This window comes from Miscanthus floridulus, chromosome 17 (genome assembly GCF_019320115.1).
Source record: "Miscanthus floridulus cultivar M001 chromosome 17, ASM1932011v1, whole genome shotgun sequence".
Lineage (NCBI taxonomy): Eukaryota > Viridiplantae > Streptophyta > Magnoliopsida > Poales > Poaceae > Miscanthus > Miscanthus floridulus.
The window spans coordinates 75,946,608-75,972,724 of NC_089596.1; the positions used below are offsets into that span (position 1 = coordinate 75,946,608).

Sequence of the window (26,117 nt, forward strand, 5' to 3'; positions counted from 1 at the left end):
CAGGCTTCAAAGATTCGAGCCAAGTTAATGGCGCGGGTTCCATGCATATGGGGAAATGGATGACTTTTGTATCATCGTTCCCTCCTGCAGCTTGGACTGCTAGTGAGTAGCATCTGAGCCATTGGACTGGGTCTTTTTGCCATCGTACTTGGTGATGCCCATTGGTTTGAATTTTTCTGGAAGAGTAGTCTTCATGATCCGTGATGTGAAGGCAGGAAAGTAGTCGTTGACGTTCCCTTCATGCTCACGACGGCGGTTGTTGATTATATCTCAGGCATCACGGTTTTGATTCAGTATGTCCCTGAGATCGCTTATGTACAAGGGATCTGGGTTAGCCTTGCGGTGACGCGGACCTTCTGCAGAGGCCGTGCGACTACCTTCACCCCCGTCTGTGTCTCGTCTTGGGACTTCGCGTGCATCTCTGTTTGGCCTTGGTTCTTCGGCTACATCGCGGCTTCGCCTGGGACCTTCGGGTGCACCACCGTGTTGGTTTGATTGTCTTCCACCGTCTCTGCTTCCTTCACGTTGACTCTGGTTGTGGGGTACAGATGGAATAGGTGCTTCCCTGTCGAGTAGCCTGTATGTATGTTCTGTCAGTTGCCCGATTAGTTGACTGACCCTATCTTGCGGCATGAGCGTTGTCAGGAGGTTGATCGATGCAACGGCTGCAAGTGGAGTATTGTGTTCTCGTGCTTGAACTGCCTCGAATGCTCTGTCGAGGTTTACAACAGGGAAGTTTGCCGCCAGTAGTCGGCGACGTTCTGCTCTTTGAGTATTCCTTGCTCTTCTTTAAGTTCTTTGTTCGCTAGTCTCGCCTTCTGGAGCGTTAGCCGATAGCTCATCTTGGGAGACTTCTGCGAGTTGTCCAATCCGTAGAGGAGTTCTTTCCCGTTGATTGCTAGTACCCATCGCATTATTTGGTGAAATAACGATGAAGAGTTCTCTGTCCGGGGAGTAACTTCTAGAGCTTTCTGTTGCGATCTCTGTGGAGCCACCTTCTTCACGGATTTGAGACAATGGAGTACCCTCTTGATATGGGAGGATATCCAAGTGAGCGATTAGGCGTGACTCGTAGTCCTGGGTGAGGAAAGATGGTTTCATCCCTGGCCAGTAGACGAACCTGCCTTGCGGAGTTGATGTGATTACCAGACCCTGTGCCGGGCCTGATAAGGTGTATTCTTCAGTAGAGTCCGAGCCATAGTCAGTCCTCAACTGACTCCAGTCCGGACTGGACTTTCGATAGAGTTCATTGATGGACCGTGGCTGCGTTTCGGAGTCCGAGTGGAAAACAACTTGGAATTGTAGTCGGTCCGCGTGAAGGCTTGGTTGCCAGCTCACACGGACTAGTCCGAGCCGTGGTCGAGTCTGAGTTGTAGTCGAACTAGGTGTTGTTCAGATCGAAAATTTCGATTTTCTCGATGAGATCTTCTGCTTCTTGTCAAAGAGAGTTTTCATTGAGATGCTTCTTCTCCTGGTCTTTGATGATGGAACGTTGGAAACCTCCAATGCCGTCAGCGACGCAGAGCCAGGAGCCAAAGATGAAGGTTGCGCCCGCTTCAAAAGCGAACGCAGGCTTGATGACGATTGGAGCCATCGATCTCGCGCAGAGAATTTCGGCGACTGCCCCTACCTGGCGCGTCAGCTGTCGGTGTTTTAACCTAGCAACCTATCAAGAGAGTACCCGAGATAGTGTTTTGGTTGGTGGGTGTCGCCGAAATCAAGGAGTCGATAGTGACGCAGGAACGCAATTTAGACAGGTTCGGCCCGCTAGATCGCGTAATACCCTATGTCGTGTGTGTTGATGGCATTGTATTGCCTTCGAGTTGTTTTGAGGGGGTCCCTGCCCGCCCTTATATAGGCGGGGGAGCAGGGTTACAGGGTAGTTTGAGTACAAGAGTCCTAGTTGAACACAGTTACATAGTCCTACTCCAACTCGGCAAAGTAGTTTCCTAATGCCCAACTAGTCCTTCTGGAGTCCATGTAGTCTACGTAGCCCTGTAGCGTAGTCTCCATGTCCGGATCGGTTACAAGTATGTCCCCTTGAGTGGGTCCATACAAGTCATCAGTGGGCCCTGTTGGGGGAGCCCATACGGAGTATGGGTCAACTCCCCCTCGAAGAGGCCTGATGAAGGAATAATGGCGGAGGCCTAGCCGGCGGAGGCTCTCCCCAAGACGGCGGAGGCCTAGCAGGCGGAGGCTCTCCCCAAGACGGCGGAGGCCCGGCCGGCGGAGGCTTAGCCGGTGGAGGCTCTCCCCAAGACGGCGGAGGCCCAGCCGGCGAAGGCTTCCCCCCAAGACGGCGGAGGCCCAGCCGGCGAAGGCTCTCCCCAAGACGGCGGAGGCCCAGCCGGCGGAGGCTCTTCCCAAGACGGCGGAGGCCTAGTACAAGAATGACGGTGGAGTTTCTCCCTGGGACGGCGGAGGCTCTCCCCGGGACAACGGATGCCTAGTGCAGTGATCATGGCGAAGGTGTTCCCCGAGGCGTCGGAGGCCCACCAAGGTGCGGGACGATCGAGTCAGCAAGGCATACGTGAGGACAGTTGATGGGCCTCCAGTGGGTGTCGGCTTAGGCCCAAGGTGAAGACATCGCGAGACGGTGTGATGAGAACACCCCTGAGGTTAGATACTAGGGCTGGAATATTCCTGGAATGTACCGTAGCAGTTGAGGGGCACTATTGTAAACTCTGTAAAGTGGTAGTTGAGCCCTATAAATAGGGAGCACTTGTAACCGTGCGGGGGGGGGGGGGGGGGGGGGCTGGAAAATGAATGAATGAAACCCTAGTTCTTGTGAGTCTGTATTTGATCCTCATTCTCTCTTTCAGGCAGTGCCTCTGCCGAAGCTAGAGACCGGAGCCTCGGCCAAAGTCGAAGGCCTCCGCCCCTTTCTTACTCCCACTTTGCCACAGCCTACTGAATCCCTCGTTTAGTGACCTTCTGTCTAGAGCCTCCGACAGAGGATTTTGTCCGACAGGAGTGCGCTGCGTTCAGGGACCTCCGCCCATCTCGGGCGGAGACCCCGACCTAAGATGAAGGCCTCCGCCCACTTCTCACCCTTGTTAGAAACCAATGTTTCAAAAGTGGTGCCCACCGTGCTCGGCACGAAATATTTCAAGAGTTACGAGTTGGAACCATCGAAAACTTTTCTCTGAGTTGACAGTTGGAACTTTGTTCAGTCGCCAACTTAAAAAATCCCCGAAAGACCTCCGGATGTCGAGCCTTCGCACCAAGCCTTCGGCATCCATCTGATAGCCTTCGACAGCCTCGTGGTGTACAGCCCTTGCACAAAGGCTTCAGCCTACTACAGTTCAGATAAGTCATGAATACATACCCCGATCTGGCCATCCAAGTAATTATTGTTTCGCCGTTACTCTGCACACACCTACTCTGATTACAGTCATGTTGCACCTAGATGCACTAAAATATGCAATGATTCACTAACCTTTGTCTATGATAGCAAAGCAGCAGATTTATTGTAGGCAAGCTTCCTAGGAAAAGCTCCAACAAGCAACGTCCAAAGCTCAACTATTGCTCTGGCGTCAGCTCTGGAGCTACAGTAACCGTCAGGTGCACAAGTCTTTTGGTTGAGCAAATGCAGGGCCTCCGACCTCCGACGTCAGTCTTCCAACGGTCCTCGCGATCGTCCTACCGCCCGCGCGGAGGCTGCGCCCTTCGCCGCGGACTCACGAACAACTCCGGCCCCGATCTGCTGCTCGCTCCACAGGCTGCCCGGGTGATGCTGGCAAGGTGGTCGCCTTCCGGCGGTCTGTTCCAGCGTCATCCGCACGGAGACTGAATCCCGATCCAGCCGAACAAAGTTGCCTTCGGCACAGGTGCAGGTTATCATTATTGAATGGTAAAGCCAGCTCATGCAAGCGATGCTCCTGATTTTGGCGAAGGTGATCTGGTCTCCCGAAGCTGCTCGTTTGAACCAGATCATTTCTTATTTGTATTATCCCACCAATGGATTGGTGCTCACGAAGGCTCTAGCAAAGTCTCACTCCTGATCCTGAGCGAAGACCTCTTGAATCTCATGACCTCATGCAAAGCTGGACTAGAGCACATACTTATTCTGAGCTATGGAGTTTGATGTAATTCATCAATTTTCCATCTGAGCTCAAATCTCCATGGGAGGCTATCACCTTCACTCTCGTACTTTCATTGGAAGCTAGTTGCTGCTGAACCAAGAATTTCCATCAATCGGGGTTGAATTCAGTTTTTCCATCAGCTTGGAAGTGAAGCTATTATGTGAGAGCTGGAGCCTCTATCACTCGGTCAGAGTCCGAACCTTCATCACTCTGTCAAGACTGCTGGAATTCTCTTCAATCTGTAATGTTGGAGCCGGACCTCCGCCGATTCATTGCCGCTGGAACCTTCGCAGTTGTTTGCCAAGGCTCTTTCGGTTTTTCTGGTGCTTTCAGAAGTTATGGGGAAATGGAATTTCTCACCATGATGAGCCTTCGTCATTATCCTGGTTTCTTTGGAAGCCTTCAGAAAGTTTCACTGGAATTTTTCTTCAAGGCCATCGTCACATCACCTTAAGCCTCCGGCAGCTTTTTCTATAAAAAATATATATCACGAACGTATATCTCAACCTCTGTGTGAGAAATTTCTTCTCTGTGCTAGCTAACCAGCAGGAACACAAGCTAGCTTCTATTTGGATTGAGCAAATTCAGGAGTCATCTACGCTCTCTCTCCCATCCTGGAGCATGGCCAGGGCAAGACGTGGGCACGCAGACCTAACAGCAACTCCACGCGGCCGTCGTACTTAGCGTCTACGCCGGCCAGAACGCAAGCCCAAAGGCTGGCATCGCATCGCCCAAGAAGCCGTCGGCACAACCAAAAAGAACCAGTACACGAAGGCTTCGGCCCAGCGACCTCCGCGCGGGCGCGGAGGCTGCATCCTTCGCCACAACTCCGGAACAACTCCAGCCACGTCAAGAAGTGAAGGGGGCCAACTGATTTTATCCGCAGCTGCCGGCCCAGCATGTTGGCAACGAAGGACTTGACCTCCGACGCAAACCGCAGCTAAGTAACTCGGCCACCCATCTAAACTCTTCTGCAAAAGTTGTACGTTACATTTACGTGGGACTCAAGCCCTTTACCTTCCGATCTCATAACATAATCCAGTATGCATGCAAATTTAAATAAAATAATCATTATTGCTGTTTATCGAAACCACACGGCGAAGGCCAAAGAATTTTTCGAACACATGTACCTTCGTATATGATATATTTCATCCATTTATCTATACGCTAACCTCCGGCCATGGTTTAGGTTGCTTATCTTTTTGCAACTTCGAATTCTTGAACTACAACACCAAAGGTGTCAAAATAGTATAAGAGAATACTTTTCATCAGCTTATAATCCTAACAAAATTCGCCCTTGTTATTTATTTTTACACATTCTTGGTCTAACCTTTGCCTCTCGAGGCAAATTTCGTAAACCAACGTTCATGTACAACTTGTCACCAATGTGACCAAAAAAGTTGTTGCAGCCTTCGCCACATCAAAAGCATGGCCTGAGTGGCTATACATGCTTGGCCCAGGCCCAGCTAAACTTAAAATAATTTTTAACTTTTGTCGAATCTTTTTTTTTTACTAACATGCAGGTCACCAGCACTATAAGTATCTCTTATCATCCCAACCTAATCCCTCATATAGAGCACATTTGTCTTGCTGTATGAACGTTTTCACCATCTCAAAATACATTAGGGTACATTAGTTAGTAGTCCCCATAAAACTCAGCCTTCGATCAGAGCAGCCTCCGTCATCAGTCAGTGGGCAGCCTTCGATCAGTCAGCAGCCTCCGTCATCAGTCAGTGGGCAGCCTTCGATCAGAGCACCCTCCATCATCAGTCAGTGGGCAGCCTTCGATCAGTGCAGCCTCCGTCATCAGTCAGTGGGCAGCCTTCGATCAGAGCAGCCTCCGTCATCAGTCAGTGGGCAGCCTTCGATCAGTGCAGCCTCCGTCATCAGTCAGTGGGCAGCCTTCGATCAGTGCAACCTCCATCATTAGTCAGTGGGCAGCCTTCGATCAGTCAGCAGCCTCCGTCATCAGTCAATGATCAGCCTTCGATCAGTTAACAACCTTCGTCAGTCTTTGGCCTTCGTAAGTTTGGGCCTTCGACAGTCATGGTCTTCATGAGTTAGTGGACTTCACCTATTATTGGTTTTTAGCAACCTCCATCAGTCATAGGCCTTCGACAGTTAGCAAACTTTGTCAGTCAGTGGCCTTCGTCAGTTAGTTGGTTTCCATCAGCATTACACCTTCGGCAGTGACTAAACCTTTGAGCCCTCTAACGCTAACACTTTCCCTCATTTTTGCAGGTGGCGTTGTTCAATCTCTTCCTTAAAGTATTTATAACATATTAATATTCATCAACCCAATGTTATTTTGTCTAACCTTCGTAAGGAACTGATTACTTATATATTCAATAATAGTTACGTCCATACCCGTGCAGGTCCTCAAATGGCAGCCTTCGCAAGCTATCTGAACTATAACCCTCTCATATAATGCAGAGCTTATCTTTTATTCAAACTTTACCATCATTTTTGCAGGATGCATAATAACTTTACACCTTTTAAATATTTTTGCGCAAATGCTATCATTCTCATCATCGCATACATATATTGCGTAAGTACATTGCAATGCATGGCCCGGGCCACCCGAAAGAAGTCCCAAGAATACACGGGCGCCATGACTCTATGCATCAAAATCCTGGAAGAAGTCCTGAAACAACACGGGCACCAGGTCTCGAAGCTAAGGCTGTTGTGCTGAGACATCAAAATCCTGGAAGAAGTCCTGAAACAACACGGGCACCAGGTCACGAAGCTAAGGCTGTCGTGCTGAGACATCAAATCCTAGAAGAAATCTTGAACCAACACGGGCACTAGGTCACGGAGCTAAGGCTCTCGTGCTACCTTCACGTATCATATAAATGACTAACCATCTTTTGCAGCTAGTGGGAAAGCCCGTGCCTTTCCGGGTGTCGAAAGACTTGCAAAGCAAGTCGATATTCGACGAAGCTATAATGCCCAACCTAAGTCCCTAAAAATGCAGGAGATCAACTCAGTTGCATTTTTACGACTTCTCCAGCCTTCGACAAGCGGCGTCGGCGTCTATGTAGGCATCGCCTTCGCCAAGCTCTTTGGCATGAGGGGCTCCGCAACCATCTTCGGTAACTTCACCAACATCGCCTCCGCCAAAAACACCTTTTGGCCTTCGCCATGTAGCTTTGCAGGAGGACCTTCGGCAAAACCATGATAACTAGCCTCCGCCAACGCGACGGCATGAGGGGCTTCATCGACACCTTCATCGTGTACAACAACATCGCCTCTGTCAAACAACTTTTGCAATATGGCTCAAGAACCTCCGTCGACACCTTCAACACCAAGTTCTACAACACCTTCATCGACGTCTACATCGGCAAACTTGGTTCTGAACACCTACCTCGACTACTACGACTACGTCGACTACACCAATCGCGGCTAAAAACTTGGCCACAAACGCCAGCCAAGAGGGGCTAGGGGAGTGCACCGGAGGACCAACCACTCAGGAGCGTGAGGCCTTTTGTCTAGTGCTCATGAACGAAGATTTATTTGAAGGCCTCCACCCAAAGAAGGATCGAAGACGAAGACCTCCACCTGAAGAAAAGACGAAGACCTCCACCCAAAGAAGGATCGGAGATGAAGACCTCCGCCTGAAGAAAAGACGAAGGCCTCCACCCAAAGAAGGATCAGAGACAAAGACCTCCGCCTGAAGAAAAGACGAAGACCTCCACCCAAAGAAGGATCGGAGATGAAGACCTCCGCCCGAAGAAAAGTCGAAGACCTCCACCCAAAGAAGGATCGGAGATGAAGACCTCCGCTCGAAGAAAAGTTGAAGGCCTACGGAGGCCAGCATGCCAAGATGATACCAGACTCAGAGGTAAAGACCTCAAAGATGAACACCTACGAAGGCTTTGGAAGCAAAGGCCTGCGCATCATGAAGGCACTAGAGGCGAAGACCCCAGAGATAAAGACCTAGGGAGGCCTCGGAGGCGGAGACCCACACGCCAAGATGACACCAATGGCGAAAGACCCGAAGGTGAAGACCTCTGCACCGAGAAGAGACACAGACGAAGGCTCATACAATCAGGCCTTGGAGACACACCTGCGCGCCAAAAAGACATCAGAAGCAAAGGCCTCAAGGATACAGACCTACGCATCGTGAAGGTCCCAGAAATGAAGACCAGAGCACTGAGCGAAGCCGATGAACCATGCTATAGAAGCAGCAGAAGGAGCCGAAGGCCATAGATGAAGAAATCTGGAAGATAAAGGCACCCAGAGCTGAAAGCCTAAGGAATTAGTGCATGTATAGGTTAGAGTCATGCACGTGCTCTTTTCTTCGTGCCCTTTTTTCCCACAGGGTTTTTGGGATGGAGTTTTTAGCGAGGCGTGCATGAACGGGTTGCGGAGGGCAATCCTCGCAACCAAGATATGGGTTGTATAGTGCCTCTTCTTGTATGAACATCTACCAGGTCATGTAGTACTGTCCATAACCTAGTAGCTGAGGGGCTACTATTGGGGGAGCCCATATGGAGTATGGGTCAACTCCCCCTCGAAGAGGCCTAATGAAGGAATAATGGCGGAGGCCTAGCCGGCAGAGGCTCTCTCCAAGATGGCGGAGGCCTAGCAGGCGGAGGCTCTCCCCAAGACGGTGGAGGCCCAGCCGGCGGAGGCTCTCCCCAAGATGGCGGAGGCTTAGCCGGTGGAGGCTCTCCCCAAGACAGCGGAGGCCGAGCCGGCGAAGGCTTCCCCCCAAGACAGTGGAGGCCTAGCCGGCGGAGGCTCTCCCCAAGACGGCGGAGGCCCGGCCGGCGGAGGCTCTTCCCAAGACGGTGGAGGCCTAGTACAAGAATAACGGTAGAGTTTCTCCCTAGGACGGCGGAGGCTCTCCCCGAGACAATAGATGCCTAGTGCAGTGATCATGGCGAAGGTGTTCCCCGAGGCGTTGGAGGCCCACCAAGGTGTGGGACGATCAAGTCAGCAAGGCATACGTGAGGACAGTTGATGGGCCTCCAGTGGGTGTCGGCTTAGGCCCAAGGTGAAGACATTGTGAGACGGTGTGATGAGAACACCCCTAAGGTTAGATACTAGGGCTGGAATATTCCTGGAATGTACCGTAGCAGTTGAGGGGCACTGTTGTAAACTCTGTAAAGTGGTAGTTGAGCCCTATAAATAGGGAGCACTTGTAACCGTGCAGGGGGCTGGAAAATGAATGAATGAAACCCTAGTTCTTGTGAGTCTGTATTTGATCCTCATTCTCTCTTTCAGGCAGTGCCTCTATCGAAGCTAGAGACCGAAGTCTCAGCCAAAGTTGAAGGCCTCCGCCCCTTTCTTACTCCCACTTTGCCATAGCCTACTGAATCCCTTGTTTAGCGACCTTCTGTCTGGAGCCTCCGACAAAGGATTTTGTCCGACAGGAGTGCGCTGCGTTTAGGGACCTCCGCCCATCTTAGGCGGAGGCTGGCCTCCGCCCATCTTGGGCGGAGACCCTGACCTAAGACGAAGGCCTCCGCCCACTTCTCACCCTTGTTAGAAACTGATGTTTCAACAGGCCCGGGGGATGTATGGCCGACACTTGTCGGGCTCTTGCTTGCAACTTTTGAGATCCCAGGTGTTGCCCGGGCGGATGTAGGTCCCCTAGAAGTTCCCTATGAAGACCTTCTTGAGGTCTGCCCAGTCGTGGATGCTGTCGGGTGGGAGGAACTCGAGCCAGGCCTAGACAAACTCCCCTAGGCAGATGGGAAGGTACTAGACAATGAAGAGGTCATCGCGGGCACCACCGGCTTGACAGGCGAGTCGGTAGTCTTCGAGCCACACACTCGGGTTTGTCTCCCTAGTGTATTTGACGTCATTGGTGGGTGGCCGGAAACGCTGTGGGAAAGGCGCTTTCCGGATAGCGCGCCTGAAGGACTATGGTCCAGGTCCATCCGGGCTAGAACTTTGAGCATTGCGGCGGGCGCGTCTGGGTTGCACGTCCTCCCGCTCCTCGTCAGAGCGGTCGAGTTCCTCATCATCTGCTTTTGCCACCATGTGATTGACGTCGGCCTCGTGGCACGCTAGACGTCGAGCTTAGATCACGCTTCGTGCATCGCAGTTTGGCCCAACTCGTTCCTGCACAGCCTGATGTTGTGGACTAGGTGCCGGTGTAGGGTCAAGCTAAGGCGCTGTCACGACGCAGCGCACAGCACGATGTGGTTGTGGAGGAGAGTGAACCGAAGGGTTCGACCGAATTGCCTCCTGCCACCGCCGTGGGGCAAGAGACCACGTGCCGCTGACATGAGGCGGAGCCCTCCGCCTATTGTACAGTGGCTATTTCCACTAGTGCCCAGAGGTTGCGGTGGATGGCTTGCTCCTTGGGGTCAGCTGGCTCTAGAAGGCTACGCAGAAGTACCGCCACAGCAGCGATGTTCTGCCCAGCCCGAGCAAAATGTGGGGGATCATCCCCTCCAGTCGTGATGTTGCGTTGGACCTGACAGGCGTGTCCCTGGACCCCGCTTCCTAGGTTACACACGTGCGGCATAGAGCGGTACACTAGGTGCATTGGTGGCGGCGGCGACTGCGCATCTGGCGGGCATCGCCGAAGCGCATCCCCATGGGCCTAAGCCTGCACAAGCGCTTCCGCGCGATGGTTCAGCGGGGTGTGAGTCTCAGCGAACTCTGCCACCTCGGGAACCGGTTCCGGGACATCCGCCATGGCGCACTCCCGGGACGAAGGATGATCGAGCGACATCGCGTCGCCATTAGTGGAATTGTCGCTCTCAAGCGTCTCGTCGCAGGGGAGCTCAAGAAATGAGGCAGGGGCGTAGTCTACCATCCCCACGTACTCGTACGGAGGGGGAAATGGTGCCACGACTCTACGGAGGCCCCGCACATAGGCGTCCACTAGGGACAATAGGCCGAAGGGAAAGAATCCTCATGGTAGGCATGGCAGGGATAGCATGGGTCCTCCAGATAGCTGGCTGAAGGTGCTGATGAGTGAACGCATCATGGCATCCACGTAGTTAGCTATGGGGCTGGCGCCCAACATGGACTCAATGCGGAGCACAAGGGCTTCCATGTCGAGGTTGCTGAGCGGCTCGCCGGCGGAGATGTGAGACACCTTTCCCGAAGATGCCAGGGGTTTTGCCGCCTCGTGAAGACAAAGTACGCCGAGATGGTCAGCGGTAAATTCTAGGCTTCCGAAGTGGAAGGCCTAGAGTGGTGCGAACACCGGCGGAACCCATGTCCCACCAAGAGCGGGAGCGGGGAACTCCAGTGAGCTGAAATGGATCGTGTCACTGACGCTCGCCGAGCCGGTGGTGAAGGCGAGATGGGCCATTCGATAACCTAAAAAATGAGAACGCAACAACGTCTTCCCCACAGAGAGCACCAGCTATCAGCGGGTAATCTGGCCGCCAAGTAAATATACGTAGTTTTGCCGCATGTTATACCGAATATGACCTAGCACTCAATAACATAGGATTTATATTGGTTTGGACAACGTGTCCTACGTCCAGTTTGCGGGTCGGTCATCGACTTTATTCCTAAGCCCAGGTGCTCAGAGTTTGCAGTGGGGGTACAAACAAGAGGAGGAAGAAAGGGGGTGTGTGTGCCTCGGTGTGGACAAAGCCCAGATGGGAGCTAAGTGTTGGGAGTGTCGTGCGTTATAGGTGTGGAGTGTCTCCTATGTGAGCGTGTGCGCTGTTTCGCCCATCTCTGTGGAAGAATGGGTCCATGCCCTTTTATAACATAAGTGGGCGGCCATTATAGGTCAAAAGAAAGTCAAAGGGTTGGTATATGGATGCTACCTAGCTTGTCGAGTCCTGCGTCCGGCGGATATTGCATGCCTTCCATCCTCGATCCCTGTCCGCCTCATCTGGTCATCCTCTCGCTATGTCAGGCCATCATACCATAGTGTCAGGCCATCATACCGTAGTGTCAGGCCATCATACCATAGCGTTGAGCCATCATGCCATAGCAGGTAGGTGTACGGCACCGTTGCGCAAACGTGCACGGGGCGTGTTGCGGTACGGTTCTATGTACGGGCAGGTGACTCGGGTGTTGCGTCGCTATCCGCTCCACCTGCTCCCAGGGCCCACACAGGGTGGCAGTCCCTGGTCAGGGGTCAACACTGCGGTACAATGGAGACTTGGTCGGATAGCCAGGTTGGGAGTGCGGGTCAGGGGCACCCAGCCAAGTGGAGCTAGTCGGGAGCCCTTGGTCGGGGTCGGACTGTGGTCCCACCTCTCATGGGGCCCATCCGTCTGGTCGGCAAGCGGGCCTCTAGGTCAGGAGACCTGGTCAGTGACTGGGCTGTGGCTTTTGATCCGCATGCGTGTGGCTGGTCCGGCCTAGTTGCCCACTGCTGTCGTGCCTCCTGCTTGGTCAACTATTGTGGGAACCGGTCCTGTTGGGGACCCTGAGTCTATGGACCCGACAGGTAACCATTGTGAACCTTTTAAATTGGAAATAATTGAAGCAAAAGAATCCTTAAGACTAATAGCCTTGAGACTGAAAGTCATTCATTGGCAGTAATAGATTAAGCTCAAGTCTAAACATCTCACCAAACAGAAACAACTTGCAGGAAATACTTGAGGAGGTGCCTGCAGTGACAGATGGATTCGGTTGGGTGGATAGGTTGACCAGTGTGTGCTCAAGATCAGATAGCTCTAACACTACCTAGTACTCCTCCAAGATACCTGTTATTTCTAGGATCAGTTACATTACATTTACAACAGTGTGCTTAGTTAGAATAGGCATCAACTTTGAACTCTGCGCTACTGAAATCTACTGGAACACATCCATTGTTGGACAGCATGAACAAAAGATAGTATGACAAATTCAGTAACTGTTCATCATCATGATCGCTAATTTACCACCTATCCTCATGATGGACAAAGTAATCAAATAAATAAATGATGAAACCATACAAACTGAAGTGGGCTGAGCCCATTTTGGCCACCACGCCAGCCTATGGCCATGGGTGGATAACCTACCTAGGAGGCCTCTCTTGGCGTGGGATATTTACATATTTGCCATCCTTATGGATGGCACCTCTTCATTTGCCACTTTTACGGGAGCTTCTATGTTTTTTTCCACCGTGAATCAAACGACGCAACGAATTTGACACTATTAATGATGTGGCGTGCCACATCCCCGCACCAGCGTGTCTAATGCTTGCCAAAAGACTGGCTTGCCCTCCCCATTTGGCTCAGTTAACTCCCCCACGACAGAGCCCGATGCCATCCCCATTCCCCATTCTTCTTCCTCCCTACATCCCCAATGACAATGGAACCCTAAGTGCGACTAGCGGCAGCGGCGGCGGCGGATGCGGTGGTGGCGGCTATAGCAGTGGCGGCGGGTGATAGATCTGAGTGACCGCTGCTGGGATCTTACGCATCCCCATGTGCAAGGGCTCAACAATGGAGCCTACTCCGTGGTAAGCAAACCATCCCCCTCCTCACTGATGTAGTGTCAGGCTCAAAGGGGAGTTGGATGTTTCTAACTCCGCATTTTCTTATGTTCATGATTATGCCAGGATTGATCCTGGCAATGTGTTTAGAATAGTGGTTAAGGTTGAAAAATTTAAGGCAAATGCGGAGTATGGTATTGTAGACATGGATGAACAAGAACATGTGTTGTGGGTTGATAGATGCAGTGGCTACAATCTAGATAAATTTGAGGTTGATATGGCTAGCAAGATATACTGGGGATCTACTTAAACAATTTCAGTGTGGTCTATGGATGTTGATAGTGAAGTTGAGTGGAAGGTTAGAACAAATGAGCAGTTTGAATCTATGATTAAGCACATATGTAATGAAGGAGTAGCAAATGTTAGGGTAGAAGTTGTTGACAAATGGAATGGAGGGTACCAGAATGTGCACAATTGGGCAGGGTCTGTAGGTACTTCTAGTGTAACAAATGAAGGTGTAGGTGAAACTTGTACCTCTCTAGCACAGCATCAGCAAGCACAAGCAGAAATTGTTGATTGGAGTACTTTGATAATACTGCCTGATACTAAACAAGATGGTGAACCTTATGTTCTGGCTGATGAGGATATGGTTTATGAGGCAATGGGCTTCAAAGCAGCAGATGAGGCAGCAGTAGAAGAAAGTGCTATTCCTGACATTCCTCCTGATGTACAGGAAGAAATGCATGAAGCAGGAATTAATGTTGATGACAAGGACCCTTTAGAGCCAGTAATTGAGTGGGATAGGGACAACCCAGATATGAGGGTGGGGACAATCTATCCTAACATGGTGGATTTTAGATTGCCAATTAGGCAGCATGCTATAGTGAATGAGTTTGAGCTTGGCACTGAAAAATCAGACAAATCAAGATTCAGGGATCATTGTTTGGCTAAAGGATGTCCATGGGTAATTAGAGCCAGGACAAAAGCTGATGGTTGTGTCAGGGTACATTTACTAACTTACATGTGTTGTATTGTTTTTTATGTACCTTACATATCTGTTTGTACTTGAACTAAAATCTTGATGTCATGTGCAGGTAGGCAGAGGAAGAACAGAATACCCTCATGCTTGGAGAGGACAGGTAAGCCTACTAGGCAGGCCACATGTGCTGGCTGGTGAAAAGGGTCATAGGAAGGGAAGTAAGAACTGTGGGCTCACTGGGACCAAGAAAAGGTATGTCCTTAACTAATCATTTCACCAAGAAAAGTACTGCCATGACTTAACTAATGATCTTGTTTTACAGGAAGAGGAACAAGAAAGCAGCAGTCAAGCTAGGAAGGAAGTAGGCCAAGAATGACACTCCTCCTGAACCAGTCCAAGTTCCAACACCCAGGACAAGAGCTGCAGCAGCTAGGGAAGAAGCCCAAGCAATTGCAGCAGCAGCAGCTAGAAAAGCAGCCCAAGCCCAAGCAAAAGCTGAAGCTACAACCAAAATTGCAGAAACACAACTACATTTTGAAGCATCAAGGACTAAGAGGTTGGTTATCTCAAGGTCAAGTACATTTTCATTCAAAAAAATGTGTACTAAACATGTTGCATTGCACAGGAGACTTGCTTTGGAAGCACCACTAGCAGCAGCTAGGGAAGAAACACCTGATATGGAACTAGTACCATTGGAAGTGGTGGTAGGACCATTAGTACCCAGGCTTGCAAAGAAGATGACCCCTAGGAAGGTGCTGGCGACCAAAGTGAAGAAGACACCAAAAAAATTAACATGTCTGTGTATCACTTTTGTATGTTGGCCATGAACCAATCTATTGGCCATGAACCAATCTATTGGCCATGAACCTATCTGTTGGCCATGAATTATGCTTTTGTGTATTGGCCATGAACTATGTGTGTTGGCCATGAAATATGTGTGTTTGCCATGAACTTGTTGACTGAAATTCTACAAGCAACAAAAGTGATTGTTCAAAAGTTCAACATTTTTAGCAGTTGAAATACATCATTCCTAACAAACAAAAGTGATTGTTCATTCATTACACCCAAACACAATACATTGTTGACTCAAACAGGGATAACAAAGTGGAACACAAATGTTCCTATTACTTCAACATGTAGCCAACTACAACACCCATAAATCCTACAATCAACATAGTCAAGAGCATCAAGGCAGTCATCAGTTTGTCCATTTTTGCCTCCATGGCTTCATTCTACAACTTCACACTTGCTACTGCCCTCCCCGCACGCTCAAGTACCATGGATTCCTCTTATTGTTCATAAACTTGTTCATCACCTTGCCAATGAAGCACTTGAATCACCTTGGCATCAACCAAATCTTTGAAATAAAACCTTTGCCACCTATAGTACTCACACTTATCTGCAATCTGAACATCAAGTGCTAAACAAGTCAAGAAAATGAATCCAACCAAATGCAAAGTCCGAAATCAAAAATCCTAAATCAAACTCACCCATCTTTCATTCCTTGGACATTTTATGTAGATCTGACCGTAGTTGACCGAATCTTGCTGCGTCCGCCGCTCAATTACTCATGCCCTATTGCACAAAGGGCACTGTATCAAAGGTAAGCCCGTCTCCTCCCCCATAAGGGGATCTACAACCAGCCTCCTACCACTTGATGACACTCCAACCTATGACATGGCTGGCGCATGGTGGAGGCGAGAAGAAGCCCAACTAGTGGAGTAGGAAGCAAGGGAGGACGAGCAGCGCAGGGATAAAGAAGAATGGGGAATAGGGATGGTGTCAGGCTCTATTGTGGGGGAGTTAATGGAGCCAAACGAGGAGGGCAAGCCAGTCTTTTGGCAAGCATTAGACACGCTGGCACAGGGACGTGGCGTGCCACGTCAGCAATAGTGTCAAATTCGTTGCGTCATTTGATTTACGGTGGCAAAAATGTAGAAGCTTCCATAAAAGTGGCAAATGAAGAGGGTAAATATCCCTCCTAGCGCGAGCACTTCACATTTCCCCTAGCTTCTTCCTCCAGAGTCCGCCACCGCCAGCAGCTCACTCTCCCGAAGCTCATAGGCACGCCGCTGCGTAGCCCAGGGCCGTCACAACTCATTCTCCTCCACCACCTCTGCCATCTCGCCATTCCCCTCCGTCCCACGCCCATGCTGGTCCTCGAGGAAGCCTTGCTCTTGGATCCCATAGCTGCAGTAGTAGCTTGGCAATGGAGGCACTGGCGCAAGCGGTTCAGAGCTACCGTTTCGTTCCACAGTAACTCACCCAAACGCAAATCCTACCACCGTGCCGCTGCCACCTCCACTCCCACCACCATCCCCCTTCATTGGTGACCATCCTCCTGCATGGGCGCATGCTTTCCTTCGCTTCTACTGCCATCGCCCTCCTGACCTTCCCGCCCCCATATTCCTCCGACGACGCCAAGACCCTCCGATCCCGCCCATGTTGGAGCCGGAGGTTGCCTCCCCACCCCTGCAGCAGCAGCAACAACTGTGACAGTGGCTGGAGCTGGAGCATGACTGCAACAAGGCAATGAAGGTGCTGGCGCATGTAGGAGATGTCTATCAGGTGGTTGACCTCTTCGCCGAGCTCATGCTTGTTAGTTTTGATCTCTATCCATTGGCCCAACGGCCAATCGGCCCTTGGATCTACACCCTGATCGGGGGCGCCCAACCCTAATTGGTTGGTGGGCCCCCGTCGCACAGTGCTATATAAAGAAAGGGTGGGGGCTGGGGCGCTCTACACGAGGTTCGCCTGAGCCACCAGCACTCCATCTACATCCTAACCCTAAGCTGATCAGCAGAGGGGCACTGCTAGCGATGGGAAGTCCTGCCATTGGCCTCTGCACCACGCCGACAACGCTGTACGCCGCCATTGACACCGGACGTTCTAGCTGATCGGAGCAAGAGATGGACAGCTCATCTACGTCTACTAAAGCTGATGGTCAGAAACCCTAATGCCTCTCTATTTCTATCTCTCTTGATCCTATACACGTTCTAGATGGTAATTGATTCATTCGATAAGCAAAGCACCCTCGGATCTACCCCTAGACAATCCTATAAAGTAAACAATGGTATCAAAGCGGTTTTACTAGGCGTAGATCTTGCCAGGGGCAAGAAATAGATTAGAGAAGAACGAGATAGATCAGATCCAATTTGGAACTGGACAGAGAAGGGGTTCCCAAACCCTAACCCTAACTGGGTGAAGATAAAAGAGGCTCGACTTCAAGACTGCTTGATCCGAACCCTAAACCCATAGAGAACTCGGGGAAGAAGATGAATAGAGCGAATCCCAAACCCTAACCCTAGATCTAAACCCTAATCCCCAAAACCGATTCGGATCAGAGAAGTAGAAATCAAGATCCAGAAGAAAGAAGGGAAAAAGGGGAAGAATCGCCCAGTGGGCATACCTACACCACGTAGCCGCCTCGTCGGCGTGCGAGAAGAATGGACCGAGCCACCACTACAGTTTTGCGCGGGTGTGCAGGCTCTGGCCAAGGGGGCACCGCGGCCAGGCCGCTCGACGGCGGCGCACTCACCCGCTGGGGAGCGCACACGCCGGCGAGGGGGCCGGCGACAGTGCCATGGCTGCTCGCTCCTCTACTCTATCGCTCAGTCATCGTGCGGCTGAGAGAGAGAGGGAAGGGGAGGAGTCGAATGAGGGTTAGGGTTTCAGGACGGCGGAGACGGCCGTTTTTTATCTGCCGAGTTCGTCGGACAGCCGTCAGATCCGATCCAACGGTTGGTAGCGAATGGGCTGCCTTTCAGCCTAGGCGAGGCGCGCGGCCGTGGTGCTTTGCTGGCCCAGGCCCACGTTGCGGCCTGGGTGGTAGCGTGTGCGCGAGCGAGAAAGGCCGGGCTAGATGCTGAGTTGGGCCGAGCCAGTTTTTGCCGCTCTAGGCCGAGAAAGGAAGAGAATGAGCCCGATTTTTTATTTTCTTTTTCTAGAAAAATGAAAAATGAGTAAAGGCTCAAAAGAAATTAGAAAATGAGTTTTTTCCTGTGGGTAAAATTCAACAAATTAAATTCATTTTTCGCTGCAGAATGTTTTTATCCTCTTATTAAAATTAGAATATTTTAATTAGAGGAGTAGTTGTATTTATTTGAGTTAATTACGACATTATTATTTTTTAACCAAAGTTGTTGATAATAATATTGTAATTTTATGCATTAATTATTACTTTTGCCCAATGGTGATGTATAATTAATGTAGAAGATTTTTGTAATTGTAATATTGCTATTTTTCTGACCAACGTTGATAATAGCAGTATTATAATCCTATTTATGAGTTTTATATGCATTAATTCTTTTTCTACCCAACGGTGACTCAGAATTAATGTAGAAAAACATTGTATGTTTTAATTTTGACTAACGTTAAATTAAGAAATGCAATTGTTGTATCAAAATATCTCACTTTTTCTGATTATGTTTTCAGGCTACAACCCAATGTCTTTCATCTCAGCCATTCCGCCGCTCAATGGGAGCAATTATGGCAAATGGCGAGAGAAGTTAGATATGGCACTTACGCTATCTGAGACTGACTATGCAATCACCGCACCATGTCCCACTGTTCCTGAGAAACCGGTGTGGGAAGAGAATAAAGCTGAAGCTGCTTTCGCTACTCGTCAGCGTGAGCATGCTATAGTTAGAATGAAGTATGATCTCGATCATGCGAAGTGGGTCAGCTCAAACTGCAAGTGTTTGCTGGTGATCAAAAGTACAATAGAGGATCCCATAAGAGGGGCAATCCCAGAATGCACCACCGCCACAGAGTACCTAAAGAAGGTGGAGAGTCAGTTCACTGGCTCTTCAAAGGCTTATGCTAGCACTCTTATTAAGAGGCTAGTAAGTGAGAAGTATAATGGCGGTGGGATAAGAGAGCACATCCTAAGAATGAGAAACATGGCATATAAGCTCAAACCAATGGACATGGGGCTCAAGGATGAGTTCCTAATCCATCTGATTTTTGCTTCCTTGCCAAAAGAATATGAGACATTTGTTGTAAATTACAATTTACAACCAGAAAAGTGAGACATAGAGAAGCTCATTGCAATGTGTGTGCAAGAAGAGGAGCGATTAAAGAACCACATGGTGACAATGTCAACTATGTGAGGCAGGATAAGAAGAAGAATTTCAACAATTCTAAACCATAAGGGAAACCTCAGTGGGATAGCAGCTCCTCTTCTAGATCATAGAGAAAGACCCCACAGAATGATCACAACCAGCAAGCTCTAGTAGACAAGGACACCTACAAGTGGTGCAGGAAGAAGGGACATTACCAGAAGGACTATCTAGAGTTCCTGAAGTACCTAATGAAAAGATGTGAGGATGTTATTACATTCATAGATGAATCCCTGTATTTAAGTTATGCAAAATCCACTTGGTGGATTGATTCAGGTGCAACTATTCATGTTGCCAATTCTTTACAGGGATTCCATACCAGGAGGACCCTTCAAAGAGGAGAAAGATGCATTAAAGTTGCAAATGGACTTGAAGCTAAAGTTGAAGCCATAGGAGAACTCCCATTAGAACTAAGAGATGGCTTTGTACTTAAGCTTAGAAATATCCTTTAGGTACCCTCTTTGAGAAGAAACTTGATTAGTGTTTCACATCTTGATGATGATGGCTATGATTGCCATTTTGGTAATGGCAGATGTAAGAAATGTTTAATCACAAGTGTATTGGTCTTGCCTTCAGGCAAGACGAGCTTTATTTATTATCACTTTGTGAGAATGTGAATGATGTGAACACTGTGAATGAGAATGCCTCTACGTCTATGAATGTAACGAAGAAGCGGAAGAGAATTGATCACGTATCTTCGAAATTATGGCACTGTCGTTTAGGCCATATTTCGAGGAGGAGGATAGAACGATTAATTAAGGAATCAATTCTTCCGCCATTAGAATTTCCAGATCTAGAACAATGCATAGATTGCATTAAAGGAAAGTATTTAAAGAAAATAAAGAAAGATGCCAAACGAAGCACAGAAGTTTTGGAGATAGTTCACACAGATATCTGTGGTCCATTTTCTATGAAAAGTATGGATGGTTATGACTCGTTTATAACATTCACAGATGATTTCTCTTGTTATGGCTACATTTATCCAATTAAATAAAGATCAGAAGCATTGGATAAATTTAAGATATTTAAGACTGAAGTAGAAAATCAGCACTACCTGAAGATAAAGATAGTAAGATCCGACCATGGAGGGGAGTACTACGGTCGTCATACCCCATATAGCCAAGTTCCTGGACCTTTTGCAAGGTTCTTGCAGGAAAATGGCATAGTAGCCCAGTATTCTACACCGGGGGAGCCTCAGCAGAATGGAGTAGCTGAAAGACATAACTGTACTCTAATGGATATGGTGAGAAGTATGATAAGCTACTTCAACTTGCCGATAAGTTTGTGGATGGAGGCGTTAAAAATCGCCATTCACATACTTAATCGAGTACCAAGCAAGTCGGTGCCTAAAACACCGTATGAGTTGTGGACAGGAAGAGAGCCCTCACTTAATCATTTATGTGTGTGGGGTTGTCCAGCTAAGACAAAAGTATTTAACCCAAACATTAGGAAGCTGAATTCCAAGACAGTTAGCTGTCACTTCATTGGCTATCCAGAAAAATCAAAAGGTTTTCGCTTCTATTGTCCTGACAGACAAACAAAGTTTGTAGAAACAAGACACGTTGTGTTCTTGGAAGATACAATGATCAGGGGGAGCATGGTACCCCCAAGAAATTAGCCTTGAGGAGAAGCAGGTATATGTACCTACTCCAATGATTTAAGAGCCATTTTTCTTGTTACCTGTTGCTGCTGCACCAACAGTGCAAAACACTATAGTGACAACACCTGTTGTTGGTTCTCCCATTGCAACAACGAATGAAGATGAGGAACCTATCCTTCAGGATACTACAGAACCAGTTGTTGCACATGAGGAAGAACAACAACAGCCCCAAATAGAATAAGTGCCAATTGTTGAGGCCCCTAGAAGGTCTTAAAGAGCCAGAAGATCGGTTATTCCTAATGACTATGAAGTCTATGAGTGTGAAGAATTTCAAATAGAGGGTGATCCCACCTCATTTGAAGAAGCCACAAGAAGTCCTCATTCATCCAAGTGGCTTGAAGCCATGAAAGATGAAATGAGATCCATAAGTAGAAACAAAGTCTAGGAATTAGAAGAAATTCCTAAAGGAGCCAAAACAGTAGGCTGTAAATGGGTCTACAAAACGAAATATGACTCCAAAGGGAATGTAGAAAGATATAAAGCCCGACTTGTAGCAAAAGGCTTCACACAAAGAGAAGGAATAGACTATAATGAGACATTCTCTCTAGTCTCATGTAAGGATTCTTTTAGAATCATAATGACATTAGTGGCACATTATGACTTAGAGCTACATCAGATGGATGTAAAGACGGTATTCCTTAACGGGGATCTGGATGAGAATGTGTATATGGCACAACCAAAGGAGTTTGTCATAGAAGGAAAAAGTCGTATGGGATGCCGCCTGAAGAAATCCATTTATGGATTGAAGCAAGCTTCAAGATAGTGGTACTTGAAGTTTGATAGTACAATAAGAAAGTTTGGGTTTTAAGAAAATGTTGAGGACAATTGCGTTTACGCAAAGTTCAAGAATGAGAAATTTATTTCCCTAGTTTTGTATGTAGATGATATCTTGCTTGCCAGCAGTGATGTTGCTCTACTACTAGAAACAAAGAAGTTCTTGTCCTCGAATCCTCGAAGTTTGATATGAAGGATCTCGGTGAAGTTTCATTCGTTCTAGGAATACAGATTCACCGAGATAGAAGAAAGGGGGTTTTAGGATTATCGCAGAAGGCATACTTAGAAAAGGTTCTCAAGAAGTTTAGTATGCATGCGTGTAAGCCTTCACCTGCTCTCATAGTCAAGGGCGATAGATATGGGAAATTTCAGTGCCCCAGGAACCAGTATGAGATCGATCGAATGAAGTCGGTTCCATATAGTTCAGCTGTCGGAAGTTTACAGTATGCTCAAGTGTGTACTCGCCCTGACATAGCATTTGTTACCGGGTTGCTTGGAAGATATCAAAGTAATCTAGGATTAGAACACCGGAAGTTAGTAAAGAAAGTTTTCCGGTACCTGCAAGGTACAAAGAGCCTCATGCTAACGTACAGAAGGTCTGATTCTCTAAAGATAGAGAGATATTCAGATTCAGATTATGCGAGAGTTGAAAGAAAGTCCACGTCAGGTTATGTATTCACTCTCGCGGGAGGAGCTATATCGTGGAAAAGCTCAAAGCAAACTATCACTACATCCTTCACAATGTATGTTGAGTTTGTAGCATGTTATGAGGCTACAGGGCAGGTGAACTGGTTAAAGAAGTTCATACCCGGGTTGAAAGTGGTAGATGACATACCTAAGCCACCTAAGTTATACTGCGATAACGATCTAGTAGTATGTTATGCTCACAACAATAAGTCAAGTGGTGCTGCCAAACACACTGACATAAAGTATTATGTTGTGAAAGATAAAGTCCCGGATCATACAATTAGTCTTGAGCATATAAGAACAGAAAAGATGCTCGCGGATCCGCTTATGAAAGGCTTACCTCCCAGTGTGTTCAGAGAACACGTAGCCGGCATGGGTTTAAGGAAAAACCTATGATTCCTGGATAAGAAGGGCCTAATTAAGAATCTGTTTCATAACAGATAGGTGCATTGTAGCTGTTAAATCTAATGGCAAGAGACCATGACGATGAGGCACGCTCTATGCACTAATCTGTGATGGAATGGGAACAAGAGAAAGTAAGAAAGTTAAGTTAAGTCATGAGAAGAGATTAAGGGGGAGATTGTTAGTTTTGATCTCTATCCATTGGTCCAACGGCCAATGAGCCCTTGGATCTGCGTTCTGATCGGGGGCGCCCAACCCTAATTGGTTGGTGGGCCCCTGTCGCACAGCGCTATATAAAGGAAGGGTGGGGGCCGGGGCGCTCTACACGAGGTTCGCCTGAGCCGCTAGTACCCCACCTGCATCCTAACCCTAAGCCAATCCGCAGAGGGGCGCTGCCAGCGACGAAAAGTCTCGCCACCGGCCTCTGCACTGACCTCTGCACCACGCCGACAACGCCGTACGCCGTCATTGACACCGGACGTTCCAGCCAACCGGAGCAAGAGATGGACGGCTCATCTACGTCAACTAAAGCCGACGGTCAGAAACCCTAATGCCTCTCTGTTTCTGTCTCTCTTGATCCCATACACGTTCTAGATGATAATTGATTCATCTTATAAGCAAAGCACCCTCGGATCTACCCCTAGACGATCCTATAAAGTAAACAATGCTCTCCGCTTCAAGCGCCGGCGTTGTGCCTAGCGTGCTCTGCTACAACACGCTCCTCGACGCACTCGTGGAGGATGGCCGCGCGGCAGAGACCCGCAAAGTGTTTGACGAAATGGTCGCAATGGGCGTGGCGCCCAACGTGTCATCCTTCAACATACTCGTCAAGCTGTATGCGTGGCGGACCGGAGTTCCATCTCGCGTACAAGGAGATCCATGGGATGCGGGGGCACAAGCTGGAGCCTGACGTTGCCACCTACTCCAGGCTCATCAAAGGGTTGTGCCAGGCGGGGAAGCTTGACGAGTCATGGGGCGTGCTTGATTGGATGTTACAGGAGGGGTGCTGCCCGATGGTGCACATGTATACGTACATTGTTATGGGTTATTGTCGTCAGGGCCGTATCGAGGAGGCTAGGAAGATGATTGACTTTATGGAGGGTTCTGGTTGTCCTCCCAATACATTCACTTACAATGTTCTGATCAAGGGACTGTGTGATGATGCCAGATTTGATGAAGTCAAGCAGGTGTTAGCAGAGATTAAAATGAAGGGCCAGAAGCCCAATACATTTACCTATGATATAATTATCGATGCTCTTAGCAAGAAAGGAATGGCTAAGGAAGCATTTCAGCAGTACGAGAACATGCAAGGTGAAGGGTTATATCCTACAGATTATACTTTTTGTATTATTTTAAATTGCCTTTGCTTTAACGGGAGGTTTTCACAAGCCATTTCCTTACTGGAGAGGAGCACAGAGTTAAATTGGCGTGCTGCTGTTGTTGCATACAACACTGTGATGAGCAGACTATGTGACACGGACAGATGCTCAGCTGTTCTGGAGCTCTTGGTAGACATGATCAAGAAAGGTATCATACCAAACACATGGACGTATAACATTTTGATTAATAGTCTTTGCATGGACGGGAAGCTTTCTGTAGCCATGAATCTGCTCGATAATCAAAGGTTTCATGCAAATGTTGTGACCTACACTATACTCATCCATTGGTTGTACTACAATGGAATGGTCAGTGAGGCAGAGTACTTGTTTGCATACATGACAAGAGTAGCGAATATTGCTCCAGATGAAGTCACTTATTCCTTAATGGTTGTTGGATTATGCAGACAAGGAAAATTTGATCAGGCTACTGATTGTTTTAAAGAATCTCTCAAGAATAAATTGTCGAAGGATCTTCTTGCTGTCCTTATAAACAATCTTGCTCGCAGTAATAGAATTGGGAACATTCTTGTTGCATTCGAAGAAATTGAAAGACAAGGTTTTGTCCGTGATTACATGATATTTTCCAATACAATTAGATCATTCAGTAGGCTTCATTTTCGTCAGCACACAAATATTTTTGGTCTGCAATTTCGTCTGGATGGAATGTTTGGGCCTGGCAAGGAAGTATACCCGCCCATAGTGGTTGAGGAAAGAGATAAATGATCACAGGGAAGATGGAAACCGGTAAATACCTCTTTCAAATTTGTTGTCAAATACATCTCAGTATCTGACTAGTGCTAAGCGCTTCCATATGGATTCAACATTTATTTGTCCTACACTTAAGTACAGATCTGTTTGAGAGACATTTCTGTGAACTTTGAAAAATTGAAGACAAATCTTAAAGTAAGGCTATTAGAGTGGAATAGTGGCCAGTGGAGTGGTCATGATTTGCCCTTAAAGTGGTTCAACTTTTTGTCCAACATAAAATTCTGTATATAAAGAAATTCTTCAATGTACTTAATTTGGAAATTTATTAGCTCCATCTAAATGCTAACTATTCTTGCTTACAATTGCAGATGAACATCACTTCGCTTAGCGAGGTACTGCCAGGAATATGCAGTTATATCATTTGTGTCGGTACACAGAGTGTGGGAATTCAGAGACAAAGGACAAAAATGAGATACCATGTGCCTCATTCTTGTCACAAATTTTAGTATGAAGTCTATGTCCTGTGTTTTGTTGAAGAGAAGCAAATTGGTCAAAGTTTTTCCAATTGTGGGTTATGTGATATATTAGATTTAATAACATCCATGTGACTTAATGCTTATATGGATGTACACAATTGTGAGTGGTAATATAATGAGATTGTGCTGTTACATTCCATTTCCATGTTCTTTGTATGTTTCTAAAGTAGAAACTATTTGAGGCAAAACCCTAAACCCTAACTCCATATGTAGAAACTATTTGGGATCTTTTTTTTGTCAGATTCAAGGCAGTTGTTACTTACCATGATTGATGTGTTCCAAAGATCTTCATGTACATCAATTGATGTTTTATCCACTTGATAATACTTCTCAAACCAGTTCACATATTGTTCATGACATGATGGGTTAGCTGTACTAATTAGCTCTTTTTGGAAAAGAATCACAATAGCTCCAAAGATTTTTGGGTCTTCGTTT

General features: G+C 48.0%; 1 pseudogene; it reads left to right on the top strand.

The window, feature by feature from the left end:
* Nucleotides 1-14,788: 14,788 nt before the first annotated feature.
* Nucleotides 14,789-25,161, top strand: LOC136515814 (pentatricopeptide repeat-containing protein At1g62720-like; annotated as a pseudogene).
* The last annotated feature ends 956 nt before the right edge of the window (nt 25,162-26,117 follow it).